General features: G+C 33.6%; 1 long non-coding RNA gene and 1 pseudogene across 1 annotated transcript; both read right to left on the minus strand.

Annotated features, from left to right (window-relative positions):
- Nucleotides 1-3,839: 3,839 nt before the first annotated feature.
- LOC131602390 (uncharacterized) lies at nucleotides 3,840-5,876 on the minus strand. Its single transcript, XR_009284073.1, has 3 exons — nucleotides 5,237-5,876; nucleotides 5,071-5,153; nucleotides 3,840-4,894 (listed from the first exon to the last, which is right to left on the minus strand). It is a non-coding gene; the product is annotated as an uncharacterized LOC131602390 (long non-coding RNA).
- Nucleotides 5,877-6,132: 256 nt separating this feature from the next.
- The window catches only part of LOC131605371 (F-box protein At4g22280-like), a 23,817-nt pseudogene continuing 20,342 nt past the window's right edge, over nucleotides 6,133-9,607 (minus strand).

Consider the following 9,607-nt stretch of genomic DNA (forward strand, 5'->3'; position numbering starts at 1 on the left):
TATTAACCACACCATAAGAAGATAAACCCCTATTTATTTTATTTCTCTTTTACATATCATGTCCCTAACTCGGTAATCAGTTCAAGAGCTAAATATAGAAGAGCGGACAATCTATTTTGTACACCAAGGTTGCAACAATAATTGATCACAATGGAGTTTGGAAATTGCGTACCATTTTTTGGAATTATAAATCCTAGTAAATCAAACCTGCATATTGAGTCGTTGCAAATTGAAGCAAAAAACTCTCTCTATTGTGATTTTGAAGACAACTTCGACTTCTAATCCATTTTGTGAAGTACTCTATTTTGGCTATCAGTAACTTCAGGTCAGGCACCAGCGGAAACAGCCCAATATGTCTACGCCTCATTGTTAAAACGACAAGGGCGACATGATAAACAGAGCTGGTCCTTTGAATTTGGGTGCCTTGGAAGAATTAAAAGAGTGATGCCCCTATAATATTTTTAAACAATAAATACATAAGGATAAAAGAAATAATTGGATAAAAAAATACATTTTCATTTGACATTGTGCAAAAAGAATACAAGTATGGATCTTTGAATCAATGTTTATACTACATCAAAACATAAACCACTATAAAAAGACCTATTCTTCTTATTCTTTCTTCTTATTCTTCTTCTCTGTATTTTTTTCAAATACTTGATCAAACTTTTTACTAGTTTTATAGCCACATCAATACACATGTCTTTTTTTTGCACACTTTTGCTAATTTCATTAACAAAAAGTTAACAATTCAAACCAAATAATCATAGCTTCTAAAAATTCAAAGTTTTCAATTCCATGAGTTAAAGTAGTGCTTCTCTTACATCTGAAATTTGAGATTTAATTGCATATACAATATTCACATGACTTTCCCAACGTGTTTGTGACAATGGATTAATAGTTTAACTCTTCACAATTGTCTCTAAGATTTTTCCAACGTTTTGTCGAATGAGAAAATACAGTATAAATACGTTGTAACACTCCAAAAAAAATCTTTAGCTTTTAGTACAAAAATTTGCAATATCACAAAGTGTCAAGTTAAGGCTATGACAACCACATGATGTGTATAATGCTCTAGAGTTAACATTTAATAATTTTCTTTGTACACTTTGATATTTATCTTTTATGTTTGGTCCATTATCATATCCTTGTCCTCTCACATTATTAACATCTAAACCAAGAGTTCCAACACATTTTGTAATTCTTCAAACAATCCTTGATCTGCTGTGTCATAGACTTTCAAAATTTCTACAGAAAACTCTTCAATTTTTATTGGACTTGTAAAAACATCCACACAACCTATAATGGGAGTCATTTGTTCTTGATGACTTACATCATGAGTACAATTAAGAATCACAGAAAAATATTTTGCTTCTCTGGTTTTTTCGACTATTGCACTTTTGACTTCATTACCAAACATGTTAATCAATTCATTTTGAATCTTATGACAAAGATATTGATAATTAATTTCATTATTCTTAATACGTTCAAAATGTTTTTGCATGACAGGTTCCTCATTTAGCAATCATTTTAATAAGAGAAATAAAGTTTCCATTTTTTCCATATTAATCCTCTCATTTTTTTTTCACGAAATGCTAAATTTTGCCCTAGCTAGATATCTAGTAACAAAAACTATCCTAAGTAAGATTATCAATAATATAAAATATTCTCTAGATCATTATCTTAATTTTAGTGCCTCAATTAAACTCTTTAGAGGTTAAGATTATGGATATATTAATTGATTTTATTCTAGGGGAATTAATTGATTTTATTCTACTCTATATTTTATTTATGGGAAATTACATTCTTTTATTAATTCTGACTTTGTAGTGCCTCTGATGCACGTTTTTTAATCTTTTTTTGCTTCTAACACTCGTCAAGCAGGAGTGTGTTTGACTATAGATCAGCATTATACATCTGATGGTTTGGGCGACTTCAAGAGTGTTGATTTCATCTATCTCGATACCCAGGGGGCGACAAGGGTCTCTTGAATTACAATGCGATTATATCCCACTCTTTTTGTGATGGCGATCTTGGAGAATAGGTCAGCCCCTAAAGTTTTGTTCCCTTGGCACATACTTTTTTTCTAAAACTTTGAAACGTTCAAATAAATCACATACCTTTTTTCAGATATTTGAAATTTTGGGGTTTATTCGCCTGATATTCTCTACCAACCTAATTTGCCCTTAATTAAGAGTTGTTATTTGCCTTCATATTCGAAGCACACCCATCTCAAGGGCAAGGACCATGCCGAAGATGAAGGCCATATACTCGGCTTTATTATTTCCAACCTTGAATTCAAACTTGCAAAGATTGCTCGACTCAAACAAGTCATTTGGTCCTTCTTATATTATCCGAACATCATTTCCCTTTAACTTTGAGGCACCCATATACAAATAGTATCCATGTATACAGAGTCTCCTTGCCTATTGGCAAGCTAAACCTTGCTAGAAAATTAGCTAATACATGTCACTTAATACTTCCTCAAGATATATACCGGATGTTATACTGAGATAATTCATTTACCCAAGATAACATCCTTTTAGCTAGATCTATATGCTTCAGGAATCTGTCAAATGAGGTAGTTATTTTTTACCATTACTCGATGCCCTTGAGTGTAAGGCATGCTTTTTCTCGTAATTATCATAATTGTCCAAGCAAGCCTCTCATTCTTATGATATCGGGCCTCAACGCCTTTAAACACATTGCTCATAAAATAGACACGTCATTTATTTTTGTGTGTCTCTAAGACGAGCACGAAACTTATTTCATGGTTTGTAACTGATAGATAGAGGTAGAGGAGTGAACCTATTATTGGGCATGTCAAATCGACGTCAATAAGGCCTTTATGTTTGAAAACGCCTCTTCGCACCTGTTTTTCCACTCGAACTTCTCCTTTTTCTTCAAAGTGAAAAAGAAATTGAAAGCTTTATCACCTGGACAAACGAGCTAGGACTGCTAAATACCCTATTAATTGTTGAACTTTTGTAATGTTGGAAGGGTTCCTCATGTTGATGATGACCTGGCATTTATCTTGGTTCGCCTTTATACCTCTCTTGGCTAGCATAAAACTCAGGAACCTACCCGCCTTGTACACCAAAAGAACACTTGGCGGAATTTAGGCGCATGTTGTACCTCTGGACTGATTCCAAAATATCCTCTAGATTTGCAGCGCGTTTCCCCTTCTAGCGTTTTTACAATCATATCATTAATGTAGACTTCCATATTGCGCCATATCTACCTTGAGAATAATGCATTCATGAGCCTTTGATAGGTGGCACCTGTGTTTTTCAGCCCAATGAGCATGACGTTATAAGATCCATCCTATTTTGATTTTAGATAGAATATGCATTCGTAAACTCATTATTTTGTAGCCAGAGGACCCATCAATAAGACAATTTATATTAGGTAGAGGAAATGGATCCTTAGGGCACACGACGTTAAGGTAAATGAAGTTGATGCATATGCGCCACTTGTTTGATGACTTTCGTACCAAAAATACGTTCTCCGGTCAGGATTAATACTTAACCTCAATTATAAAGTTGACACTTATCAATTCCTAAACTTCTTTATTAATGGTTACTCTCTTCTCTTCGCCCACTTTGCATTTTCTCTAAGAAATTGGCTTCTAAGTTTTTTTTTAAAGGTGTGTGTGACCATCAAGGACAAGCACATTGTTAGTGTGTGTTAAGCTTGCAATTTTTTTTAAAAAAGTTTAATTGAATTGATTTATACATATAATTTTAAATTGAAAGTGAATTGAATATAAAATAATTAATATTTAGATAAATGCACAAAAAAGTTTATCAATTCATATTTGGATGGTTTAAATCAAAATTATTGTGCGTATATGTCTACCAACGAAGAAACTAGAAATCTTTCATCTAAGTTTATCATAAATTCACATTTCAAGCAAAGTGAACATAATTTGGGTTTTTCCCCTCCAGATTACAAACTATTGTATAGTTTAGTAACAAAAAAAAAACTAATGTATATTCCTTGGCCGTTATATGAAACTAGAAGTAAAAGAACAAACAATGGGTCATTAGACGCAAGTTTGCAGAACTCAAAATACTAAACTAAACTATAGGAAATACTACTGATTAACATTGTCCCTCACAAATTAAACAGTAAATCTGTTTTAAAAACCAAACCAAATCCTACCATTCAATCCTTTAACCTTGAACCAACAATTACTTCAGCTAGATCTCGGTTTCGTCATGATTGAACGTTTAAGACGATTGAACCATGATCCAAAGAAGTCTCATTAGTTCAATATTCGGTTTGACTTTTAAAACATTAATCCATGCCCTCTACTTGAAAAGCTTCTTCCATGGCCCCTCAAAATTGACAAAAGCTCTCCAGAGATCATGCCATTGGGTTCCCAATTGGCAATGTCATTCCCATTTAAAGAAGATGAATTTCCCTTCACTTCCTCAAAAATCACAAACCTACACACAGGACACTGACCTTTGCTTGTTAACCAAGTTACAATACAATCCTCATGAAACATGTGGTTGCATGGAGTAAGCATCACTTCTTCTTTAGTCTCAAAATCTTCCAAGCAAATAGCACATTTCATACCATCTTCATTCTTTTCTTTCACACTCTCTTTCAAACCATTCGAAGCATTTCCTCTATAATATAAGCTCACTTTTCTAGCTAACTGCGTTGGCATAGGGTTATAGACTACTTTTCGTAACTTGCTCAAAATAGTTGATTTGGAATCTTCTACCACAATGCGGAACTTGTGTGTTTGTTTGAGGCGTTGATGTCGATCTTACAGGTGAATGCTGGAAAATTTGTCTGAGTCTGGATGGGTTGAAAACCTCTTCTTCCCATTTCTTCATTAGGAACATAAGTTTGTTGTCTTCTATGAGTTTGTGCTGGAAAACTGCAATTTTTTGCCCAATAAACCATGTCTGAATTATTGATACAAACATGGACATCATGCACTATATTAACACTTATAGTAAGTAAAAAATAATTAAAATTATTAATTGGACACTAACACACATCTGACACTCATCTATAGTTAAATACTTAAGCAAACTTAAAATTTGGTCTTACTTTGATGCTCTATGATGTTCTGTAGGAGTTCTTCTGATTTCCCACAACCTTAATGGATCTTGTGCACCTAAACTCCTCTCACCCTATTAACAAGTACCAAATTACATACATACCAAGTTGTTATCATCAAACAATGGTTATACCAAAAATATCATGATATACTTACATTGGTCCTAGTAGAGTGACGAGATCGGTAAAACACAGGAACTTCATTGGATTGATGAGTATTACTGGAAGTGTGAGGAGCATCATCATAGGCTCTAGAACCTGTTCTCCCAAAGCCCCGGCAAAGGCGTGAAATTGTTCATGTTGCGACTCATGGTTTCACCTTCCTCCTCAACTGATCATGCATATATTCTTTTCTTACTTTTCTTACTTAAGGGGTGTGCAAATATTGCTTCACGTGTGAACATTAGAAATTAATGGCTATGTTCATTTTAGCTGTCTGATTAGAATATATGCTAAGTAATAAGTAATGTAACGTTGTCACTTCTATGTATTCTTACTTTTGAGCTGTTTTCTATTCTGATTCAAAGCATGATGTTTACTCCAGGTTAAAACAAAAGAAATCAACAAAGAATCATGTTCTTAGTATGTCAATAATGGATGCTTTGTTTATTAATTTTTTATAGGGGATGGGAAAAATTGCATCAACACTAGTATAGAATTTGTATTATAGATCATGAAAACAAGAGATGGTTTAACAAAGGTCATCATAAGTTCATAACTGCGTTTAGCACAATAAAATTTACACAAAATTTAATTTTCAGTTTAATTGCATTTGAGGGAATTTATTTATTTATATGGATCTGGTTATTTGTATTTTTAAAGAAAAAAATTGTGTTACTATAAGAAAAAGAATAAAAAAATCACATCTTAATGATAAGTTATTATAATAACATTAAATTTACAAAAACATAAACTTTAAATAAAAGTTACATGATTATCATATAACAGAAAACAATAAAAATGGTAGGAATGCTTGTATACTATTGATAAAAATATAGAAACAGAAGCAGGGAAATCTCTTCCTAACTATCCAGAGATTACAATGATCCATTCCCAGAGATTAAAATCGCTGGCATAAGTAGCAGAAAATCATTGAAGACAGATAGCAAAACTTTTGGCATTTTACAACTTGACCTTCAAGAAGATCTTCATCCTTGATGCGTCGAGTCTTTCAAAGTGGCTCTGAGATTAGAAAATTGAATTCCTCATATTTTAGAATCCAAAAAAACACAAATAAATTTAGAAAGGTAACTAGCGTAATAGGTTCACTATAACTCAAGTCATTCATATAAAGAACTAACAATAAGGATAGGATAAGATAAATAGCAAATAATTAATCAGTCAGAGCATGTCAATTCTTACCTGCAGCAGGGAGAATCCCAAAATTTGCAGCCTGAAAACATCGACAAAAATTAGACAAAGGCATTCTATGTGTTTCACCTAACAATGAACAGCCACTAATAACTAGGAAGTGTTCACTATTATTGCCCTATTGTGAAAACAGTATGTGTTTTACTCACTTCATCCTCATCAGATTCATCATCCTCATCCAGATTCATCATCCTCGTCAGATTCATTATCAGAGACGTCATAGTAGCTGTGACTGAAACAGTGAAAACAAATATAAATCAATGACCAGCTCAACTAAATTCAGAATCAAGATCTCAAACCCCTTTATAATAACACACATCTTCCAAAATTTTCCACAACAACGAAAAGCAAATGAAAGGAAAATTTAGGTAAGACAAATCATTCCCAAGTAAAATTGAAAGAAAAGTTTGTGTTTAACATTTCATGTTTCTGTGAAACTTGTTCAAAGCACTCTGTAGCCTCCCCCAACAACCAATATCTAAGCAATTGGCCGGTGTCACGTTTAAGTATACTGCTATGGTCTTCACTAAGAATCACATAATCCTATATATTTATTTAGGCTTCACTAAGAACTCAATACCTTGCCTAACATACTATGGTCTAAAAATAGTTGGGATGTTTTAGTGTGTTGAGTGAAATGAACCAGTCTCCCAAAATTCAAAGAAAAAGTCCAAGTGTAAGAAGTAATAGTGACCATTCTAAACACTTTGATGGTTCCATTTCTCAGCAAACATTCACCAACAACACAAAAAAGAGTTTGAACACTAAAATAAATTGATTCAGTTAACTAAGCGCATGCTCCACAAACTAGTTTTGGTAGTCTAACCAATGAAGCTATTCATTTCATTAACCACACTTTAATATTATGGAATGATGTTAAACTAGTCAATTTATTTTAGTGAAGAGAAGGAAAAAAGAAAGAGAAGAGAAGGAAAAAAAAGATTTACCGAAACTTGATGAAACAACTTCTCCAGGCCAACATCTTCCAATTGGTTAAAGACATTAGTCAATTTCTCCATATCAGCAAATAACTGTCTCGAACAGTGTATATTGATCTCCACTAAATATGGGGCATTTTGTAAGATAAACCTAAGGAATTGGATTTCATATTCATTTCCATAAAAATTTAATAAGCGTAAATGACTGAGAGAAGATTTGAAACAGCAAGGCAGTGAGTTCAATATCAAATCTTCACCATCCAAGTAGTTAAGTACCTAAATAAGAGCAACCAAACAAGTCAATTGATAGAAATAATATTATTGTTAGCCTTGATACACGGGCAAGTACAAGCACTGGTAATGAACATAAAAACTTACCACCCCTGAAATCTCAAGAACTTCCAGTTTAGGGGTCTTTTGGAGAATGTCCATTAGTACCTCATTAGGGTTCTCAGGATTCCCAGAAACCACTTTAAGATGTGTCAAATTGTGAAACATAGGAAGGAGATGAATAGTATCCTTTGAATGGTAAAGACACTAGTAATGGAAACAAAACTCCACTCAGTGTTGTAATACATAGAAAATATGCAAGGATTATACAAAACACGTCAATCTCATTAGGTATTATTGCATACAATATTCATAAAATATTAAGATGGTGAACAAATAGTCAAACATACCTCAAGAGTATTATTAAATAGTCTGAGAGACTTGACATTACTAAGTCCACTCAATAGATCAAACGCACACTGAGCAGCATATGGTTCATTAGGCGGATCATCACATCCAAGATTAATAAATGCATCAACAATGGAGGTCAGATTAACAGGGATAAATTCTATCGGTGGATTGCACGTGCAGCTTAAAGATAAAAGATTCACCCGCATCAATCGTTAGTTTCATATCATGATCATAATTTACACTAAAAAAGTCAAAATCCGATTTCCAACTTCCTTAATGTGGAAATTGCAACAGTGATGTGGTTTAGGTTCTTCCAATAACAATTATAAAAATCCAACTCCTGTAAGACAGGGCACCCAGAGAAAAGTTTTTGAACTGAGTCCTCATTCGAAAAGTTAACATCTGAAACAACTAATTTCTTCAAGTTAGGGAAACAAACACCACTAGGAATATGTAGAGTGAACATGAGCTCTAAATGTAGTTCATTCAGTGACTCAAAAGCTGAGAAACTATGTGGTAACACAAACTTATCACTTCGATCACCTAGAGAAAGTTCAAGATATTGGACTCTATGCTTCCCAACAGAAGATATTAAAGAACTAACTTTGTCTGTATCAACCTTAGTTTCAAGTATTTGAACGCCGAGCCTTTCTACGTGATTAGATTTGTGCAGTAGTCTTCCAACTAGATCTAAAAGACAATTTGCGGCGTTTTTACGACGTTGATAGTTTGACTCATCTAGACCAGTATCAAAATGAAAGACAGTTAAGTAAGTCCACAAGTGCCTCCACTTGTTTGCTAATATGGAAGTTCTTACGGCATCTTTGGTAGGAAGTAAAGAAAGAATATGAAGAAGAATGCCCTCGGGTAAGTCGGTAATCATATCGGTGTTGCCGACATTATTGCCGTTGGATCTTATGCATATTTGTTGATGAGATTGTAGCAGCCATGACATATACCTTCCTGCTGAGAATAATAATAAAAATGTAAAGCATCGAGTGATATTGCAATTTAGGAATCAAGCTTTGAGGTTTATATTAGACAAAGCAAAGGGAATAGGGTTTACTCAAGTATGTAATAATACATTTCAAAATTTGTACCCTAGATGATCACTCACATGAGCAAGATTCTAAGATTGTGTTGTATGAAATAGGGATTCCCCTTATAATTATAAAATAGTCAATGCTAAAAAGTAAAAACTTTCGTTCATTTCAAGTTCAATTCACAAAGCGAAATCTTCTAAGAAAAAAGATCCATTGATTTCAACTTCCGTACAGAATTCTGGTTCTGATTGGAATGCGTAAGCAAAGAGAGAGGAAGCAATTACCTTGACAATGAGGAGAGCGACGCTGGAGATGAAAGAGAAGGTGAGACGACGATACTGCCGCAGGTCACATTTGACACCTAATTTTGGGATCAGGATCCCCTGACATTGAAGCGGGAAAAGTCAGAGTGATTTTAAAGAAATCTCAACCGTAAGATCAATCACAATGTATTTGGATGTATTGAATATAAAATTTTATTTATTACAAAATGAT

The sequence above is a fragment of the Vicia villosa genome, linkage group LG5, assembly GCF_029867415.1.
Source record: "Vicia villosa cultivar HV-30 ecotype Madison, WI linkage group LG5, Vvil1.0, whole genome shotgun sequence".
Classification (NCBI taxonomy): Eukaryota; Viridiplantae; Streptophyta; class Magnoliopsida; order Fabales; family Fabaceae; genus Vicia; species Vicia villosa.